Below are 8994 nucleotides of genomic sequence, written 5' to 3' on the forward strand. Positions count from 1 at the left end.
CGACCCGTCGGGTCCGCGCATGGTGGACGGTGCACTGGCGTACACGGTCAAGCATCTCTTGGATGTCCGGCAGGTTCATGGTGGAGTCCAGTATTTGGTGGACTGGGAGGGATACGGGCCCGAGGAGCAGTCCTGGGTCCCCTCCTGTCACATCCTGGACCGTGAACTCATTTAGGCTTTTCGGCAGGATCGTGCGGCTGGCCTTGGGACATCAGGAGCTGCCCCTTCAGGGGGGAATACTGTAAGGGTTGGGACCAGGCCGAGGCCCCCTCCGGCCACCAGAGGGAGGCCTTGAGTCAACCACACTACTAATCAGGCTTGATGCCCAACAGCTGGGCTAGACCTTATATAAGCCCAGTGACCCAGTCACTCAATGCTGGGTCTTTGCTAAGGTTTTGAGCAAAGCTCCTAGCTGATAACTTCAGGTATTGATGACTGTGAGTCCCTGTGCTACACCTCATTTCTTCCCTGCAAGGGTGTCTGTGTTTTTACACATCCCCTCCCCTCTCCAGTTTTCCCCTCTCTAGTCTGTCTCTCTCCCAAGGTTCTTCTTAGCCATTAAAGTTCCTCCCTGTTTTCTGGTTTGTTTGGGAAGTTTTAGTTTGGTTTTCCTCAGTGCATGGGTGTTGCCATTTCTTCCCGCCATGTCCTTTGTTCTCCCTTTTTCCACGCTCAACGTGGTGTTTAGTTTTTTTTTCCTTTTGTTTTACCTGATCCAAGATCTAACTCTTCTGCACAGGGACTCACCCTTGTTAGAGTGTGGTTGCTCACCCAGTAGGCTAGTGGTGTCATCACTTAGCTGTTACAGATACATTCTTGAACTGCTTTACAGATGATCTTTCCTAGAAAGGGCCATACTCATAGATACTTTATAAATGCTTCCCAGCATTCATACCTGATTCTACACTAGATCCTACTTTTCAAAGCCCTATTAATATGATCAGTTAATTATTCATGTTGTGTTTACAGCTTGTTTGTGTTTATTTTTGATGAGGTGTGATGTTTGGTTGTTAGATTGTAGATTGTTTTGTATTGTTTTTTCATGGTGCTTTTATTACCCAGTTTGATTTGTTAAACTACCCTTCAGGAATTTCTGCTCAAGCTTACCGTGGCCTGCACAGTGTTGTATTCCCAAAGCTTGAGGAGCTGAAGACAGACCTGGTAGCTGTGAAAGAAACACACCACCTAAAGGTGGCAGGTTATGGTGAGACTGATGAAGACATTGAAGACCCATATGAGGATGTTGCCACGGATGCCTCAACAGATGATGAATTCTAGACTCCATCCTGTCCACTGCACTTACCACATTTATTTGAAATCTGTATGCCTATATAATACATGTAATGATGTTTTTTATCCTTGTCTCTTTGTAGCTAGGTTGTTTGGTTGGGTGTTCTTTATAGGCTATAAGAAAATTTTTAAAATGTATGCTAACCTTTTTTCTTTTCGGCAGTAAGTAACCTTTGTGAAGATGCGATCAAAACATTGTGTTATAAAACACATTTTGGAATAGCCCCTGTAAAACCACATGCAGGTTATATTGGGGCTACAATTCTGCACTTTTAAAAAATCTATATTTAAAAAATAATATGCAAGAAAGTGTTTGCATAACTGCATAGCCTTAGTACTGAAACACCAGACTAAAGATAAGCTGTTTTGTTGAACATTGTATTGTGATCAATAAGCCTAACTTTCAGTTACAATTATATAATTTCTTAAGAATGTATTATTGTTGTTGTTGCTTAGGTTGCATTTTGATCCTTAATGAGTGTTCAAATGACTTTGGATTATAACGAACACAGAGCGAGTGAATTGTACCTACATGGAAGGATTACTAATTAATGAATATATAGTTTACATGTATATGTTATATTTATTTATTGAGATTTTTTAATCTGAGCCAGATAACAAAATGATAGCATAAAGAGGGGGAAATGATTTTAAAATGTGATTTCTGATATGAGACTATAATGTCATTTCAGCTGCACTTCTGTCATTGTTCTAAACAGCCACTGAACAGAATTTAGCGCTCCATTATGCCATAATGTGTGTCATTCTATTTCTGACCCCAGATCAGTTTATTGAGAGGATTTGCTGATGACGATCATTTTACACAAAACATCAACAGAGACTACAAACAATTCTTCACGCATAAGAGGTACTGAGAAACGAAAACAAAACGTAAGTAGAATTTAATTTTATCTACAAAAGCAGATACTAAATATTTGATAACGGAATCGTATTATAAACAAGTAGCCAATATGCGAATTTAAAATGAGAACACATTTTTATGATAGAGAACTTTTGACTGAACGGAGAACTAATTAGTGGGCTGATAGTGAGCTCCCCGCCCCACTAGTCACGTGGTACGGCCCGCCGCCTGCAGTGGGAGTTCATGGTCTTGTGTGAAACCACGACTATGTAGTCACACACACCTGCACCGGATTATTCTCCTAATGTCTGTGTGTGTTTAAACCCCGGTTGGTGTGTGCGTCCTTGTCGGTCTGTGTTCTCGCTAATGTTTAGGTATGTGGTGCACTTTATGTTTGTAAGCTGTGTTCAACGTTGCTCATGTTCATCTTGACTGTTTCGTGTGAGCGCCACTGTGTTCGTTATTCGTGTTCGTCTAATAAACATCTGTCTACGTCAAGCGAGTTTGTTTAATTTAACGGACCGCACAAATATTTTATAAATGCGGAATAAGTGAATAGAGAATGAACTAAATAAATGGGACGTAGCTGAAAATATTCGCGTAACCGAACTCCATTAGATGAAATAGGTTGACTGAGACAAGGGAAAGTGACTTCTGCGCTTGTTTTAGAAAAGCCTCTGTAAGACCACGAGTGTGGCCATTATGCACTGTCGGACAACAGACAACCTTTGTTTCACATTTATTAACATTTGTAGAAGAAATTGAGCTACGGGTGGCCATTTGTTCTGTTACATAATAACTGTATATAAAACAAAGTCTACAGGCGTTGATTGCTCATTTCCATATAGAGATATGAAACTGGGATACAAAAGTAATCTTGCGCACAAATGCAGCATGTAAAATAAGTTTTGTTTGTAGAAAATTGTGTTGTAATCAAAGCCTAATATTCATTTCAAATGCAATTACTTCTTAGGAATAAAGCTTTCATTCTTAAAAATTAAAGGTTTTTTTTTGTTGTTGTCCAAAAACACATGCAAACTGTTATGACTTTTTAAAAGAAAGTAAACAGCTTTATTATTGTTCAATACAATAGAGCTTTCTTCTGCCCGTTCTAGATGCCAAGGGACAAGTTCATTAATATCATTACCAGAAGACACAAGAGTCATAGAGACCCTGCTACCATTGCTGGGTTTAAGCAGCATTACTCAGCCAATCTGGGAGAAAGTGTAAGTGTCTAGATCATTTTATACTATAATTTTAATGATTTATATAGACTGTATCCACAGTTTTATTTATTTAGCCTTCACACTTTCCTGACTTGTACAGATGGTAGTCCAAAATATGCTGTCCATTAGTGGAGTTTCCACTGCCCAGGTGGGGTCAATGGATGATTCATTTCCTTTACAATTCATCACTGATTATTTATCACTTCTCACCCAAGAAACGGGAGGACTGTAAGGAGGTTCGTACCATCCCGAGCAGAACTGCTGAACACTTTATGATCACAGAGTCAACGGGAGATATTTGCTCTTTGGACCACAGCGCCCATGTAGAAGGTGCAGATGTATTTTCTTGCAAAAATCTAGCTTTCCATTAAGAACACACAGTAGGACATGATGTTTGTTCACTTTAAATATGTGCCTGTACTTTATTATGTAATTGCATTTGTATTAATTTTTTGGGGGAAAAAAAACATCTGTAGATGTAAGAGAGGATCTGGGTGGAGTAGCAGAATCTATTACAGAGGCAGTTAAAGTGGAGAACACCCCAGCTGGTGAGTAGCATCAAAGCACCACATTAATAATCAGAGTTTACATACATCCACTCCATGGACACCAGTTTAAAAATTCTACTTTTATTTCAAATATAAAGGCTCAGAATGCAAGAAGTTGAAGAGAGTACGCATCTTCTTCAGACGAACATGGCAGGCTATAAAAAGCACTTTGTCCTGTGCCAGGCGCTCCAACAAAATTAGCCCTACTCTTTAAATGTTCCCAGCTCTTTTTACCAATTTATTTTGTATTTCTTTTTTCCCTTCATTTTCCCCAACCTGTCTTTTCATTTTCTGAAATATTTTTTGACTTTTTGATTTATTTTTGATTAATAAACTTTACTTCATGCAAAGATATAGTCTGTTTGCATTCTGGACCTTTTAATCATATTTTTCATTCTAAGACCAGCCAGGTTATAATTCTAATTCGGCCAAATAAATCTTGAATGATTCAACTCACTTTAATAACATTTTTAGATTATCACATATATGTACAGTTTCAGGTCACTCAGCATTAAGAGAGAATTTCACACTCACCTTTAGTGAGAGGAAGTACAGTAAAGAGAAAACACAAACTGAGCATCCTTGTCTCTATGGAAACACCATTGACCTCCCAGCACACACTGACAACTCTACACCTAGATCTCCACTACCACTGTGGACATACACTGACTCCAGAACTCTCACAGCATTACTTCAGTACTCCAGACCCTAATGTCCACCCAGCAGAGAGGAACTGGGAGCAAATGAACTTGGCCAGAGCTCTTATGTTTCTTTTCAAGTTCACATCACCAGCTTTACGGAGACATACAAAACCACACACAGTGCCATCATGTCCTTTGACTGTGAGGACTCTGGTTGTTTCTTCTTTTGTGATGTATCCCACAACCCCACACTGACCATGATGCTGCATCTGTGAAACCATATAGGAGACACACATGCTCATTATAAAGCAAAGGGGGTGGAGTCTGATGTAGAGGAGAGAAACAAACAGACATATATTATCCCATCGCTCTTATTCTCAAACTCCTCTTTCTAAGTTTATAGTTTTAAAATGCAGTTTATAGAGTTAATCACCTCAAAGCTTGCGCATATACAAATTTTTGCACTACTTTTTCATAGCTTGATATATTTTAGGTTTGCACTGTCTTATGTTGTCCTGTGTACTTAATATTTTATTCATTGTATCAAATTTGTTTTATTGGTAAATATACTTTGAACTATTATGCACTGTCACTACAGAATGCTGTGTGCTTTGTCTTCAGAGTCTATAAGCATGCAAACATACACACACACACACACACATTTAAGAATTTATAGATAGTGAGAGGACCTGCTTTTTGTTTGGTTTTTCAGTTTCCACATCACAATAATTTCTTGTGGACCATTGCTTATGTAGAAAAGTTCTTTAAGATTTTTTGTGAGTAATATGAAGTTCTGAATTTACTGAATGAGTCAAAAACAAACAACAAAAACCTGCATTACTCACAATAAGAACCTATTTGAACTTTGATAAACTCTGTTAATCAGCCTTTGAACATAGACATGGTTTGGGTAGTACATGAGCAGTCCCTTTTCTCAGTGAAGTACTGACATCTCTTCTCACAGTACACAATATTCCCCAAATTATCAGTAACCATACCAGTCCTACACATACTAAACCTGTTTTGTACTAAATTAAATTCAAACTAGACCTGCCATTGAGAACACACTGGAGCCTAGTTCTAGTTTTAGTCTGTGTTTAAAACATCATCCTTTATCCCAATTTCACGTTAGAATAGACCCAGCAGTCAGAGTTGTGCTGTTTTGATTATTAAACTACACTTTACCGAATAAAAGTAGTATTTTGTACTATTTCTAGCTAGAAACCACTGATAAGCCTGTCATGGCATAAGGCAAGAAATAGACTAGAAGGAAACTGAGCTTGTGAGTGTGTGACCACAGTTTAGCTGCAGAGGGACAGAAGCAACCACGGTTGTCACTTCTGGTCTAAAATGGGCTTTAGACTCTGATCTGGTACCCACTGCCCACTGGTTGGAACTGTGAGAAATGAAACTGCAGCAGACGTCAGACATCCTGAGCTCTCAGACCAGAACAGTCTCCTCCTTTTTCTGGGGTGTTCATAAGGTGTTTTGAGACCAAAATGTTTATTGACTTTAAAAACTGCACATATTCACATTAAAATGCATACACATTTCTAATACTTTTCTACCACAATTTAGTCCACAAACCATATTTTTCTCACACCACTAATAGATTAAGAACACTGCTGTAAAAGTGGAGCCTGGATGTTATATTTGATGTATTCATTAAGCTGAGTTATTTGATGACACAAGCATTTACATTCGAGTAGGGTCGTACACGGACTGTGACTGCCGACATTAGCATTAGGGTATTTACAGCAGGAGACAAACAGGAAATATCTGGGAACAATTACTGGGAGGGTAAGAGACAAAACTCACATGAGACACCATAATCAGTACGGGTGGGCAACTATGTTTCATCCACCCTCACCCTCAGCACTTTAGCTCCCCAGGGTTGTGTCCTAAGCCCCATGCTCTACTCACTGTACACCTACGCTGTGTGGCCACTTCCAGCTCTACCATCAATGCCAAGTTTGCTGACGATACTGTCGTCATGGGTCTGATTTCGGACAACGATGAGAGGGCCTACCTGGAGGAGATTAAACACCTGGAAAACTGGTGCCAGGAAAATAATCTCCTCCTAAACGTCAGCAAGACAAAGGAGTTGATTGTGGACTGCAGCAAGAAGCAGGAGCGGCACTACCAACCTGTTAGGATTAATGGAACCACGGTGGAGAGAGTAGACAGTTTCAGGTACCTTGGAGTTCACATCTCGCAGGACCTGTCCTGGTCCCACCACACCAACTCCCTGGCATGCACTATTGAGAGCATCCTCACATGAGTCTGGTTTGGGAACTGCACCAAGCAAAACAGACAAGCACTCCAGAGCATGGTGCGTTCAGCAGAGCGGACTTCATATGGAACTTCCTGACCTGTAGACCACCTAATACAAGTGGTGCCAGACCAAGGCTAGGAGGATTGTGAAGGAATCCACCCATCCCAACAATAGGCTCTTCTCTCTGTTGAGGTCAGGGAAGCGCTTTTGCTCCCTGAAGACCAACACAGAGAGACTGAAGAGGAGCTTCTTCCCGCAGGCCATTTGGGCCCTGAATCAGGCCAACTGATGGAACTGAAGGGACTACTCTGTGTATGATGTCCACAAACATCATAAAACAAAACAAAACAAACAAACAAAAAAAAAACTGTGAATTGTAAATTGTAAAAACTGGAAATTGTACATTGTATATATGCATAGTATACATCCTGTCTTCATTCATCATAACATATTTATTTATTCATTAAACCACTCTCCATTACCCTGTATCTCTCCTCAGCCATGGACAGAGCAGTTACATAAAGCATTTCATTGCCAGTTATAGCATGTATGACTATGTACGTGACAAAGAGTCTGAGGTCACATGTGTCAGGCCTCTGCTACCAGGCCAGTGTTGAGAGATCATTCCTGAGCCTCCCACCCCCCACCCCCCCCACTAAATTTAATAAATAAACATATTTAATAAAGCCATATGGTGCAGAGCATGACTAGCCTGACTGTGTACTGCTTTCCCAGTGGGTTTTCGCATTACACACACATACTTATTCACACAGTGACTATGTTTTCACTGGCTTATCATCAAGAGAAAAAGGATGTGAGTTTTGCCTACCACATGCTCAGTGTCTCCATCGAGGGTTGGCCGGATAACCTCAGATAACCTCAGATAATCTCAACCAAAACCCTAGTACCATGCTATTCTTAATCAGTTCAATAACAGTGTTTTTATGAGGAACTCCATCCTTAGAAATTATATTGTAGCCTTGCATTATTCAATTCCATAGAAATGTATTTTTATAATGGGCTTCTCAGCAGGTGTTATCACAAGGCAACAATTACATAAATCAGCTTTAAGAGATCGAGAATCCAGGCTCATCCTCTTCTGTTCGACACGGGATGGTATGATCATTATAGTTCCCTAATATACACACCCTTGTACGTGGACATGCCTAATAATTTAGTCTCTCTTTCTGCTGAGGTTCACCTACCCCTGATGTCATGATGTTATTGAGCCTACACCCGTCTCATCTGCCATGGCTACTCCCTCCACCCACTGATGTCCCCTGTTGTAGCCCACCACACCTCCACCCCAGCCAACTAATTCTCTGTTGCCTTTGATGGACATTCTCTTGTGGGATGGGTTTCGGACATGTGCACACATTTGGACAAGACTAAGACCTCTAGAGAACCAGACTAGACATTAACTGCTTATTTTTTCATTTTATTATTATTTATTTATTTTTCTCATAAAATTGTTACTAAATTATCATTGTGGTGACCGTTGTTGGCCAGAGGAGGATGGGCTTTGATTTTATAAGGTGTGTGGGTCTAGTTATTGATGTGTATACATGTATTTGTGTGTTTGTGTGTGTGTACTGGTATATGTAAATACCTCTTTTCGTCCAGTAGGATGAGTCCCAGCAGCAGAAGGACAACACGAATGAGGATAGAGTAGTACTGCCTGTGAGAGACATTTTGGGAAATATTGCCACTTGTATTGTCTGTGCATTGTCTGTGCTGCTATGTTGCCACTGTTGGGCCCCTGAGCAAGGCCCTTAACCTACAATAGCTCAAATTGTCATAACTGTAAATTGCTTTGGATAAAAACATCAGGTAAATGTTTTATCTGATTGGATCTCTGAACCATTTCTGATTTCTTACTTCTATTTTTTGCCCCTCTTGGATTTGTCTGCCTGGATATTTTGTCTCTCTAGATTTTGACCTGGACTGTAGCTCATCTCTGTGATGCTCCCTGGCTCTGTTTATCCTATAGTACAGGCTCTGACCCTTGCCTGTGTTTTGACCGTGGTGGATTATCCTTTTCAGATTAAAAAACCACGTTTCATTTTATCCTCGAGCATCTGGATTTCTCTGAAACATCACAGTGTCACTGGAGTGAATGTGACATTGTTCCTCAAAATCCCTACTGAGCCAG

General features: G+C 40.2%; 1 long non-coding RNA gene across 1 annotated transcript; it reads left to right on the forward strand.

Annotated features, from left to right (window-relative positions):
* The first annotated feature begins 2414 nt into the window (after positions 1-2414).
* LOC145643479 (uncharacterized) lies at positions 2415-3680 on the forward strand. Its single transcript, XR_014115912.1, has 3 exons — positions 2415-2526; positions 3268-3378; positions 3594-3680. It is a non-coding gene; the product is annotated as an uncharacterized LOC145643479 (long non-coding RNA).
* The last annotated feature ends 5314 nt before the right edge of the window (positions 3681-8994 follow it).

This window comes from Electrophorus electricus, chromosome 2, assembly GCF_041902795.1.
Source record: "Electrophorus electricus isolate QZ-2024a chromosome 2, ASM4190279v1, whole genome shotgun sequence".
Lineage (NCBI taxonomy): Eukaryota > Metazoa > Chordata > Actinopteri > Gymnotiformes > Gymnotidae > Electrophorus > Electrophorus electricus.